The sequence below is a fragment of the Panthera pardus genome, unplaced genomic scaffold (genome assembly GCF_024362965.1).
Source record: "Panthera pardus isolate Hobbes unplaced genomic scaffold, ASM2436296v1 HiC_scaffold_12, whole genome shotgun sequence".
NCBI lineage: Eukaryota > Metazoa > Chordata > Mammalia > Carnivora > Felidae > Panthera > Panthera pardus.
In genome coordinates this window covers 19,444,420-19,457,156 of record NW_026526677.1, presented here as the reverse complement: position 1 = coordinate 19,457,156, position 12,737 = coordinate 19,444,420, and positions in this window count along the sequence as shown.

The window sequence follows — 12,737 nt, the reverse complement described above, 5'->3', positions numbered from 1 at the left end:
CTCAACATAAATTCAAAGAAATCTGTACTGGACATATCACAAACTAAATATTTTAAATAAAGCATTATTGCCATATTACATTTTTATAACTAAAATGCTATACATGCTGTGTTTCTATATTCCGTGAAAAAATGAGTTAATCGCTTCCTCAAACCTCAGCACCAAGTGCCAGAATTTGACCTACAAAAAAACTAGGACGTGTGGCTTTGGTTTCCTTTTCTGTCATAAACCTTTTCTGTCATTAATGAAGAGATGCATGATTTGTCATTTTCAGACAAGTTTACTTGAAGACAGTATTAACTTCATGCCTGACACTCTCATGAAATACATATTTGTGAACTTTTTATTAAGACCATTTAAGAAGACATTTTTTAATGTAAAAGAATAGAAGAGCAGTTGTGTATGTTTACAAGTCTAAAAAATTATTTGTAAACTGCCTTCATGGTTTAAAAAAACTCAAATCCATGTTTCTGGATTTTAAATTGTTTTTTTTAATTTTTATTTTTTTAACGTTTATTTATTTTTGAGACAGAGAGAGACAGAGCATGAACGGGGGAGGGTCACAGAGAGGGAGACACAGAATCTGAAACAGGCTCCAGGCCCTGAGGTGTCAGCACAGAGCTTGACGCGGGCTTGAACTCACTGACCGTGAGATCATGACCTGAGCCGAAGTCGGCCACTTAACCGACTGAGCCACCCAGGAGCCCCTTAAATTGTTTTTTAAAGAATTTTTTTTGAGGGAGTGGGAACCATATTTTCAGTGAAGTTGTATTAAAAGAGTGGCCAACTTATTCCTTTAGTATTAACCAAAAGTAATAGAGTATGTGCAGTTTATAAGATGGAAAGAAAATGCCCATTGTATTAGTTAAAATGAAGACCTCAATGATTTTAAACTTTTGTGTACTCTTTGTTATAATTGTAGAATTTGAATTTATAATATAATAAGAGTTAATTTTAAGATACCTGTGAAATGGCTTATTCCTTGATAAGATTCTATATATTTTTTTGAGATACATATTTTTTTTTTGCATTCTAACAAGATTTTAAAAGAAAACTAATAGTAAAGTAAATGAAACTGACTTACAGTCTTCTACCTGAGGAGGAAAACTTGGAAAGAACAAAATTTTTAGAAATGCAAAGGTTCGAGATATGTAATATAAAGAGTTTTATAAGTCAGTAAGAAAGATAGAAAGTTTAAGCCACGGTTTGACGGTTCACAAAAGAAAATAAAACTGTCAATACATCATGTGTTTTCCAAAGATGACCACAACAATATCTCCTAGCTGACTGCTCTTCTGCAATGTGATATTGTCACAGTGTCATCAGAAGGTGGTATTTCTCCACTTCCTTAATTTTGGGTAGGCCCTTTGACTGCTTAGACCAAGAGAATGTGGTAGAATGGATGATATGCCAGTTCCAGGTGTTGGTCTTACATGGCCTGACAATTTCGTCCTGCTTTTTGGAAGCCAGCCACTATGTGACAGATGCAATTACCCTGAAATCACTATGTTGTGAGAAAGCCAAAGTCATTTAATAAGGCCCTGGAGGATACATCTATTGGAGAGGCCAAGGAGCATCAGGGGACCAGACCTATAAGTGAAGAAGCCATTTTGGAAATGGATCCTCCAGCCCCACCTGCCATGTTGGTTGCTGTGTCAATCGGATGAACCGTCCAGTAGAGCACTTCCCAATTTTTGACCCATAAAATCATGAGCAAATAAAATGGTTTGTTTTAAGCCTCTGTGGTTTTGGGTGCTTTGTTTTGTGTCAATAGATATGTGGGGAAATAGTGGGAAAAAATGATTTCATAATTTTAAAAATAGATAGCAGTATAGGAGAATATATTCACTAAGACTGTCAAGGAATTAGTATTTACTAGTACAACAAGGAATGCCTAGATCATCAAACAAAACTAAGAGCCTCAATAGAAAAATGCACCAAGGATATGAACAGGCTAATGACATAGAAAGAAATGCTCAAACTCACCAGTAATGAGAGAGGTTCAGATTAAAGCCACAATAAAATATCTCTTTATACCCAATAGACTAACAAAAATTAGAAAGATGGATAATGTCATTGCTGATGGGGATGGGGATGGGTAGGAACTCTCATACACTGTTGCTTAGGGTAAAGTGTTAGAGCCATTCTGGAGAGCAGTCTGGCAAAATTTAATGTAGATATTAAATTGTTTCTGGGTATATGTCCTCAAGATGTCTTACACAGGTCTTTAAAGGAACAAATATGAGGATATTAGTCACATTGGTTTTTTGGTGGCAGAAATTTCAAGCTAATCTGGGTTTCTTAACCATTGATAAGAATAGGTAAAATACAGTGGAGGCATATACATACAGTTATGCATTAGACAGAAGCAAAGGACTACATATATCTACCACATATGCATATGTTTTAAAAATACAGTTTCATGAAAGTAACAAACGAGTCTATAACATAATTCCATTTGTATAAATTTAAGACACATGGGCACAAAAGTGTCTTGCAAGAAAATAAAAAACCTGTGTCAAACACATTGGAATGGTTTCCTAAGGAGAAGAAAAAAGTTGCCCATAGTGGGAGAAGGCATGGGGAATGATGTAAAAGAAATTAAAGGCCAATGATGATAGTGTGCCCTAAAGCAATGTGTATGAGCAAATGTTCTGTGCCCGAGGTCCAACAATACCTACTCTGCCCAAGAAGAGAAGATTATAATTCTCCGAGAGTCCAAAAGAGTAAACTGAAAGAGTAGAACTATATTAAATCTGCCACACTTAGGGGGAAAAACTTTAAATGAGAACAGTACATACAAAAGTGTGGTCAAACAGGCAATATCCTATTTCATTGGATATATAAATTGGTTTGACCTTTTAAATGACAGTACAAAGAGCCTTAAAGATGCTCATGTCCTAGCAACAACTGTAAGATGAAATTTAGAAAACAAAACCATTTAAATAGCAAACAAAATACCTAGGGATATATCTAACAAAGTATGTGTAAGACCCATAAGTGGAAACTAAAACATTGCTGGGAGAAACTAAAGAATATCAAAATAATGGGAGAAATACCATGTTCATGGATTGGGAGACTCAATATTGTTAAGATTTCACCTCTCTTCAAATTGCTCTATAGATCCAAAGAAATCCCAATCAAAACACCAGTAGGCTTTTAAATTATTTTTACAGAGTTCAGCAGGCTAACTTTATAAGGAAATGCAAAGACTCTAAAGTAGCTAAGACAAGACAAAGAAGACCTACTCTATCTGATTTCAAGACTTACTTTATAGTAATGTACACAGTGTCATTTTAACAATGATAGAGATATAAATCAATGAGACAAAGTTGAGGTGTACACATATATCAAGTGATTTTCAATGAAATTGATGAGGTAAGTCAGTAGGGAAAAATAATTTTTCAATAAGTGGTGTAGGAACGGTTGGATATCCAGTATGTAAAATGATGAGCCTTATTCCTAGCCTCATACTATATACAAAAATTAACTTGAAATGGGTTACAAACGTAAACATAAGAGAGAAAAATTCTAGGCAAAACAAAAGGAAAATCTTGGTGATTTAGGTAATGCAAAGATTTCTTAGATAAGACAGAAAATAGGAAGCATTTTAAAAAGTTGATAAATACAGGTGCTGTGCAGGCTCAGTAGGTAAAGCATGTGACTCTTGATCTCAGGGTTGTGAGTTCTTGCCCTATGTTGGGTGTAGAGATTACTTAAAAGTAAAATTTTTTAAAGTTGAAAAAAGTAGATAAATTGGGTTTCATTAAAATGAAAAAAACTTCCTTTTCAAAATACACTATTAAGAAATAAAATGACAATCCATAGACTGGGAAAAAATATTTGCAACACTTCTGATGAAGGATTCCTCTTCAGGATATATAAAGAACTCTTAGAACTCAGTAATGAGAAGACAGACGACCTTCTTAAAAGAATGAGCAATCTGGGACACCTGGGTGGCTCAGTCAGTTGATTGTCTGACTTTGGCTTAGGTCATGATCTCATGGCTCATGGATTTGAGCCCCACGTTGGGCTCAACTCAGAGCCTGGAGCCTGCTTCAGATTCTGTGACTCCTCTTGGTGCCCCTCTCCTGCCCACGCTCACTCGCTCTTTCTCAAAAATAAACAAACATTAAAAAAAGAATGAACAATTAAAAGATGGTCTTTGTGTTGGCTCCAAGTTTATTTCTTTACTACAGTCTGAGACCTTTTAGCTAAACGCCCACTAATGTCAAACTCAAAATTTTACACATCTCATTATTTACAAAATAGCCCAAACAAGTTGATTTTTAGCCATTTAGAACCTGCCTGCTTTGCACACTCCAGGTAACCTCATTCTACTCTGCTGGCAATCAATAAGATAGGCTGTGGGCCATAAAGGCCACAAACCATTGCTGCTGACTTTCCAAGCTCTGACACAGAGTTGCCCTACTATAGTGCTGGAGCATATCACCTAGATATGTAAGCTCCCTGTCCGATTTCCCTCTCCTCTAGGAGTTCCCTTGCCTTCCTCCCTTTTTGGATGGCGACCCCCTCACTGTCAGCCTCCAGACAGTCTCAAGCTGTGAGAGACTTCATTCAACCCTGAAGACTCATGCAACTCTGTCCAAGTGCTGCCCAATAAAGCTCATATGTTACTGCTTCTGTTCTTATCTTTTTCCTTGATCAGTCCCCAAGTCCCTCAAATCCCCTACAAGACTCTAACAGACACTTCACAAAAAAGAAATGACTATCCAATAAACACATGAAAAGATGCTCATTATCTTTACTCTTCAGAGAAATGCTAATTAAAGCCACATTGAGTTACCACTATATACCCACTAAATGAAAAAGACTGACAGTACTAAGTGGTGGTGAACACTCAGTGAAAAATGATATAGCCACTTTGGAAAACCTTGTCAATTTCTTATAAAATTAAACATTTACCATGTAATCCATAATTCCACTCCTCAATAGTATTTAGTCAAGGGAAATAAAGGCATATGTCCACACAAAGACTTGTATGTGAACATTCATAGCTGCTTTATTCATAATAGTCAAAAACTGGAAAGTCACATGTTCATCACCTGAAGAATGGAAAACCAAATGGAATACTACTCAGGAATGAAAAGGGATAGACTACCAATATTGCACCATGGCTCAATCTCAAGGACATTATGCTAATGGAGAAGCCAGACACAAAATATACTGTATTATTCCATTTATATGCATTTCTAGAAAAGGAAAAACTAGAGCAATAGTAAATAAAACCATTGGTTACAATGGATGAAGGATCAGGGAGGGGATTGACTATAAAGCATGTGTATCTTGATCATGGTAGTTAATGCAACTCTACCTATTTATCAAAAGTCATCAAACACTTAAAATCTGTGAATTGCATTTAAATATGCCTCAATAAGGTGGACTGAGGAAAAAGCAAAGTGCTCATGCTTCTTAACTTAGTAATTGCATTTCTAAGAATTTAATATAAAGAAATAATCTGAGATGTGTTTAAAACATACTAGAGCGTTCATTTCAACATTTATAATAGCTAAACACTTGAAACAACCTAAATGCCCAGGAGTAGAATATTGTTTAGATCTGTCTGTGATTCATACAGGGAATCTATCAAGCCATTAAAAATTATATAGAAACTAGGAGTTGGAGAAATGTGTGCTATTTTACATAAAAAGGCATATTACAATACAGTATGTGCTCTAGTTTTTTACTTCTGTTTTTATTTTAAAACTGGAAGTTAATAGAGTGAAACATTTTTCACTATGTCATTGATAAATGAGGTGCGAGTGGGATTTTTGTGATATTATGCAAGTGAGATTTGAAAATCTGCTACCTCCATATATGTTTTCTTCTTCTCCTTGGAAATGGGAGAGATGAAACATTTAGACCAACGTTCTTTAGCAACAAGATAGGCCAAGTTCACTATTTCTTTTTATTATAAAACAGGGATTATATGCACCCTGAAGGATATTGACTAATATTTACAAATCCTCAAGCTGATACCCTTAGCTTTGATTTTATATAAAAAAAAACAACAAACAAACTCCTTAAATTAGTTTATGAGGATAGTTATCCATCTGTATCTAAAATCAGAAGAGAGTTGAAATGAGATTAATTAGACACAGACCTACAATATATTTCCTGGGGTATGGCAAGGATCAGAATATCTCATCTTACCTATAGCCTGCAGGTAAAATGTCCCATATGCTGGTTGAGCAGCCCCAGAGCAGGAATTCAGGATGACTTGGAGTACTGAATATCCCCACCTTGAGGCAGGGAGGGAAGGTAAAACAGATAAACTCAATAGTGTTTGAACAGATAAACTCAATAGGGAATAAAGGGCCTTTGAAATCCTTTGATTGGTCTCTCTCTTGGTGTCCTGAAATTTTCATTTCATAATTGAAAGAATAGATCAACTCAGAGATCTCCAGTTTTGTATCTCCAACTTTGACAGGCCCTAGAACATCAAGGAAATATCTAAAATTAGATGTATTTGGGGGTGCCTGGCTGTCTCGGTAGAGCATGCGCTTCTTGGGGTTGTAAATTCAAGCCCCACATTGGGTGTAGAGATTACTTAAGAAATAAAAATCTTTATTTTTTTAAGTTTATTTTATTTATTTATTTATTTATTTATTTATTTATTTAGAGAGAGAGAGAGAAAGAGAGAGCAGGAGGGGCAGAGAGAGGGGAAGAGAAAATCCCAAGCAGGCTCCACCCTGTTAGCACAGAGCCTGACGCAGGGCTTGAACCCACAAACTGTGAGATCATGACCTGAACCAAACCAAGGATTGGACACTTAACCGACTGAGCCACCCAGGTGCCCCAAGAAATAAAAATCTTAAAAATAAAACAAAATTGGATATATGTTTCAGTATCTATTCACTTTTTTAGAGTAAAGTAAGAAAATGTTAGTAGTAGCATTCAAACATTTCAAGCATGTTTTGTATACACTTGTAACCCTGTACTCAAAAATTATAATCTTGTCCACAAATTTTTTTGTTTTGTTTTGTCTGTAAGTTTGCGATTCATTGGACTTTTTATAAACAGGATCTTCTTTTATGTTAAGCCCAGTTTGTTAAAATTTTGTGGGAATAAGAAATATTCTTGGTTTTAGAAAGCAAGTATTTTTTAACATTCCCATTTAAATGATTAAAATATCTCATTCATCAAATGATGAATGAGTACCTTTTTAAGAGGGACTTGCGAAAATATTACAAGTGGGCCCTTTGGTGTCTGTACAAATCTAGGCCAAGAAAGAGAACTACCTTAAGGAACTTACAAAATGTCCATTCATATCTTCACCAAACACACATATACATATATAGTGAAATGTGGAATATAGTTATAACTAAGGCAATTCGTACGGAGAAATATCTAAGACAATGTATGGATTGGTAACAGAAAACAGAGCCCCCAAACTGCTCATGTCTTGCGTAAAGGTCGTTTCTCCCTAATTTAAACTAGGGTGTCAGTGTGCTATTTCCAGATGATTGGTGTCAGAGAGCTATTGTCATTTATACCCGTGCATTTTCTTTCTCTCTGAATTTCATCTAAGACAGGTATGCCGGAACCACGAGTACTTGTTTGCATTGCATCCAGCTATAAATCGAGACCACAACCTTTGTGCTCTAAGAAGGAAGCCATTTCACCTTTACTGTATTCACATATTCTTTCTCTCTCTTTCTCTCTCTCTCTTTTTTACTCTTTGGTATTCAGAAAGTAGAATGCTGTTTCCTAAATAGACTGTTTGTATGTATTTCTGGTGATTGTTTGTGGTGAGTCTAGTTACTGATTTTCCATCTGTTTTTCACAACTCACTTTTCAGTGGTTCTTTGTATTGCTAAGCTAACTACTGATTTTTGCAGCTGGCTTAAAGCAAACATGTATTTCTTTTTCATGAATCCCACTTTCTCGCTAGCTTTTCTTGTCCATCGTAATGTTCTCAACTTGATGAATCTTCCATGTATGTCACCTTTAAAAATAAAATGGCCACTTGTTAACAAAATGAGTTTATTTGTGAATAGTGGAGGAATTGCATGCAATTGGGGACAAGGCACCTGGAAAAACCACGGGCAAGTCCAAAGAGACAAAGGGAAGGTAAGCTTTTATTAGGCTTTACAAAGAAATTGAGGAGGGTTGTTAGGGAGGAAAGGTCATTGGAGAAGAACACAAGTTTGAGGTTGTGGTGATTTCTCATTGGCTGTAAGGGGTGGGGAGTGTGTTGTTCCTGGGGCGGAAGGAGACCTTCCTTCTTGATGTTTGTGTAGGCAGCTACCAGCGGTGTGCATGGGAGCGCTCCCCCTTCATGGTGTCCCAACTCCATTGTCAATGAGGTTTCCTTTGTTCATTTTATTTTTTTTTAATTAAAATTTTTTTTAACGTTTATTTATTTTTGAGACAGAGAGAGACAGAGCATGAACGGGGGAGGGTCACAGAGAGGGAGACACAGAATCTGAAACAGGCTCCAGGCTCTGAGCTGTCAGCACAGAGCTTGACGTGGGGCTTGAACTCACGGACCGCGAGATCATGACCTGAGCCGAAGTCGGCTGCTCAACTGAGCCACCCCCGGCGCCCCTCCTTTGTTCATTTTCACAGATATATGCTGGAAACTTTGAAAGAGTAAAAAAAGTATGTGGTGTGTGATTTCAGGAATATATGATTTAGAGGTACTTCAAACAAAAGCACATTAGTCATATTAACAATTGCCAACAGACCATTTTTTAAATAGTTTATTTATTTTGAGAGAGAGTGAGAGTGCAAGCAGGGAAGGGGCAGAGAGAGAGCGAGAGAGAGAGAATCCCAAGCAGGCTTCGCACAGTCAGCACAGAGCTCAATGTGGGGCTTGAACCCACAAACCGAGAGATAGTGACCTGAGCCGAAATCAAGAGCCGGACACTTAACTGACCTGAGCCACTCAGGCACCCCTTAATGTCTTTTTTTAAAAAAGGTCTATTTGTGGGGCACCTGGGTGGTTTAGTCGTTAAGTGTAACTCTTGATTTTGGCTCAGGGCATGATCTCAGGGTTGTAGGATCAAGCCCCACACCCTACTCTGCACTGAGCAAGAAGCCTGCTTGGGATTCTCTCTCCTCTCTCTGTTCCTCCCCTGCTCACGCTCTCTTGGTCTCTCTCAAAATAAATAAACAAACTTAAATAAATAAACAAAATAATTTTAAAAGACATTAATAAGACAAAAGTTGGGAATATAAGATGGTAAGAATACTGTTAATTTTTTAAGTGGAATAATGGTATTACAGTTTTGTTTTTAAAAAAGATCCCCTTATGCTTGTTGGGATGAGTATCCGGTGTTATATGTAAGTGATGAATCACTGGGTTCTACTCTTGAAACCAATAATACACTATATGTTAACTAACTTGAATTTAAATAAATTAATTAAAAATAAATTTTTTAAAGAGCCCCTTATAATTTAAGAGATACATGCAGAAATATTTATAGGTAAAATGATTATGTTTTCTGTGATTTGGTTCAAAATAATTCAGGAGAGTGGGCATCCACCCCACTGGCTCAGTAGATGGAGCATGTGACTTTTTTTTTTTAAGTTTATTTAATTTTGAGAGAAGGAGAGAGTGTGCCAGTGGGTGAGGGGCAGAGAAAGAGAGAATCCAAGCAGGCTCTACACTCACAGTGTGGGGCTTGAACTCATGAACCTTCGGATCACGACCTGAGCCGGAATCAAGAGTGGGACACTTAACTGACTGAGCCACCTAGGCACCCCAGAGCATGCGACTCTTGATCTCAGGGCCATGAGTTTGAACCCCACATTGGGCATAAGATTACTTTAAAACATAATAAAGGAAAGGAGAAGTGGATAGTTGTATAAACAAGATTGGGCATGAGTTGATAGTTATGAAAGTTCATTATACATAGGAGTTTATTATATTATCCCGGCTACATTTTTATATGTTTGAAATTATCTGCAACAAAAAGGTAAATGCATTTCTAAAAGGTTTAATAATCTTATACGAATAACCTTGTAATAGGCTTTTATAAATCACTAGGAAAAAGAGGAATATACTAAGTGAGCAAAAGATGTGAACAAGCAGTGTGCAAGAGAAATGTATAAATGGCAAAAAAGCATATGAAGAAAACTTCAGTCTCAAACACATGCAAATTAGGACAATGTGTAATATTGTGATTTATGGTGAGAAACACATATTTGGTCTCTATCCACTCTTATTGGCTCAGAGCTCCCCAAGCCCTTGGAACTTCCTAAGGAAAAAGAGCAACGGGAGCATCTTTTGTCATAATATTTGGCCTTATGTGATCAGTTCCTGAAACAACACCATAGTCATAAAGGTGAAAGGAGTGTATTGTTGTTCATAACAGGCCCTTTCAGCCACGTCTAAGTTTATGTTAATGAAGTGAGTTTTGAAGAACCCTTAGGAATGGGGCTAGTTGTCAGGGGAGCCAACTGGCATTAGGGGGTTGGAACTTTCAGTCCCATCCCTCACCCTACCTCTGGAGAGAAGACAGGGGCTGGAGGTTGAATCAATTGCCAATGGCCAATGGTTTAATCAATTGTGCCTAAGTAATGAAACTTTCATAAGAAACCCACTAGTATGGGGTTCAGGGATCTTCCAGGTTGCTGACCATGTGGATGTGCTGGGAGGGTGGCATGTCTAGAGAGGGCACTGAAGCACCACGTCCCTTCCCACATATCTTGTCTTCCCCTATGTGTGTTTTCCACCTGGCTGTTCCTGACTTATATCCTTTCCTAATAAACCGGTAACCTAGTAAATAAACTGTTTTCCTGAGTTCTGTGAGCTGTTCTACAAATTAATAGAACCCCAGGAGGGAGTCTTAGGAACCTCCAGTTACAGCCAGTTGGTCAGAAGCACAGGGGACAACCTGGACTTGGAACTGGTATCTGAATGGGGAGTGGTCTCCTGGGACCTAATGCCATCACCACATAGCATCCAAATTGAGTTCATTTAATTGCTTGGTGGTGTTGGAAAACACATTTGGAAATGAGATAACTTTTTTTTTCACTTGTAGAATTGACAGAGAAAAAAGTTTAACAATAACTACTATTGATGAGGATGAGGTAAAGCAATAGTCCATTTACCACTCACTAGTAGACAGATAAATCCAGTAGGTCCCTAGGGATTTCTTGGTTGTCATCTCTACCTTCTCTGAAGGGTGGGCATTATTTGTCATTCCCATTTTACATGTGAGCTTACTAAATGCCAGAATTATCCAAGGTCACACAACTAAGGGCTTGTTTTTTTCCTTCTACTACTGGAAAAGAAGATTCTGTTGATGAAATATTTTGCAATATATATGATAATGAGTTCTCCAGAGTTATTTTCTGACCTGGGTGATCCCAGATGATTGAGAAACAGAGCAGACGTAAGCCCAGCCCATGGCTGGGAGCAAAGCCCAGCTGATGCCAGCCTGTATCAGCCAAACCCTAGTCTACCCACAGACTTGGGAGTGAGAAATAAAAGTAGTTCATTGTACACCAAGGAGGTTTTGTGGTTGCAAGCAGCCAGCAGCTGCCTGAGGCGTCACCTCCCTCCCCTCCCTACTGCTCTTACACAGCAGTCCAGCTAGTGCTTTAGCCCTACAACCACTAGGCATGCTTCTCCCTCAGTTCCCTCAATACTGGGGTGTTATGAAAGGCAGGCCGCTTATTTCTCCACCTTTTTACCTTGTTTCAAAGAAGATTTGAGGAAGCTTATTAAAATTCTCATAATGCAAAATAAAGAAAACTAGAAGGGCACTAGAGATAGGGAAATCTGTTTAGATCCCCTATATAGATAAAGTGAACATAGGCCGCTAACGATATCTATTTCACAGAAGTGTAACAGGTATTCTGATTTTTTCCCACGTCCTATATATAAACTGGGTAACATGAGATAGTTTTCCAAAGATCCCATCATTCTTAAGAGGTGGCAATGAAGTTGGAGACTTACTACATGGCCTACCTGGGATGACAAATAGTAACTAACTGATAGTTCACTACTTTTAACAGCTTGCTTTTCCCACTGCAGACAGCAAACAAACTAGTTTCGGGCAGCTGGGACAATAAAACGTGGCTTTTTCCATTGTTTCACAATTTCGGTTCTTGGTTCTATATAGGAAAACTCCATAAGTTATAACTGAAGAGAAAAATAGAGCCAACAGACAAGCTAGAAAGTTTAAAATTTTTTAATTATTATTATTATTATTTTGAGAGAGACAGACAGAGCATGAGCAGGGGGCGGGCAGAAAGAGAGAGAGGGAGACACTGAATCCGAAGCAGGCTCCAGACTCTGAGCTGTCAGCACAGAGCCTGACACAGGGCTCAAACTCATGAACCATGAGATCATGACCTGAGCCAAAGTCGGATGCTTAACCAACTGAAACACCCAGGCACCCCAAGCTATATAGTTTTTTAAGTGGTGACTGATTTTTTCAACTGGAAGTTATTGGTCCCTGCCACTAATTTTTACTCTTTTCTTCAACAATAATCCATTCGGGCGTGCCTGGGCGGCTCAGTCCATTGAGTGTCCAACTCTCAATTTCAGCTCAATTCATGATCCCAGGGTTGTAGGACCAAGCCCTGTTTCAGGCTCCATGCTAAGTGTAGAGTGTGCTTAAGGTTCTCTCTCTCTCTCTCTCTCTCTCTCTCTCTCTCTCTCTGTTTCTCTCCCTCTGCCTCTCTATCCCCCCTCGCATGCCTCTCTTACTCTCTCTCTCTCAAAAAAAACAAAACAAAACAAAACAAAACAAAAACAA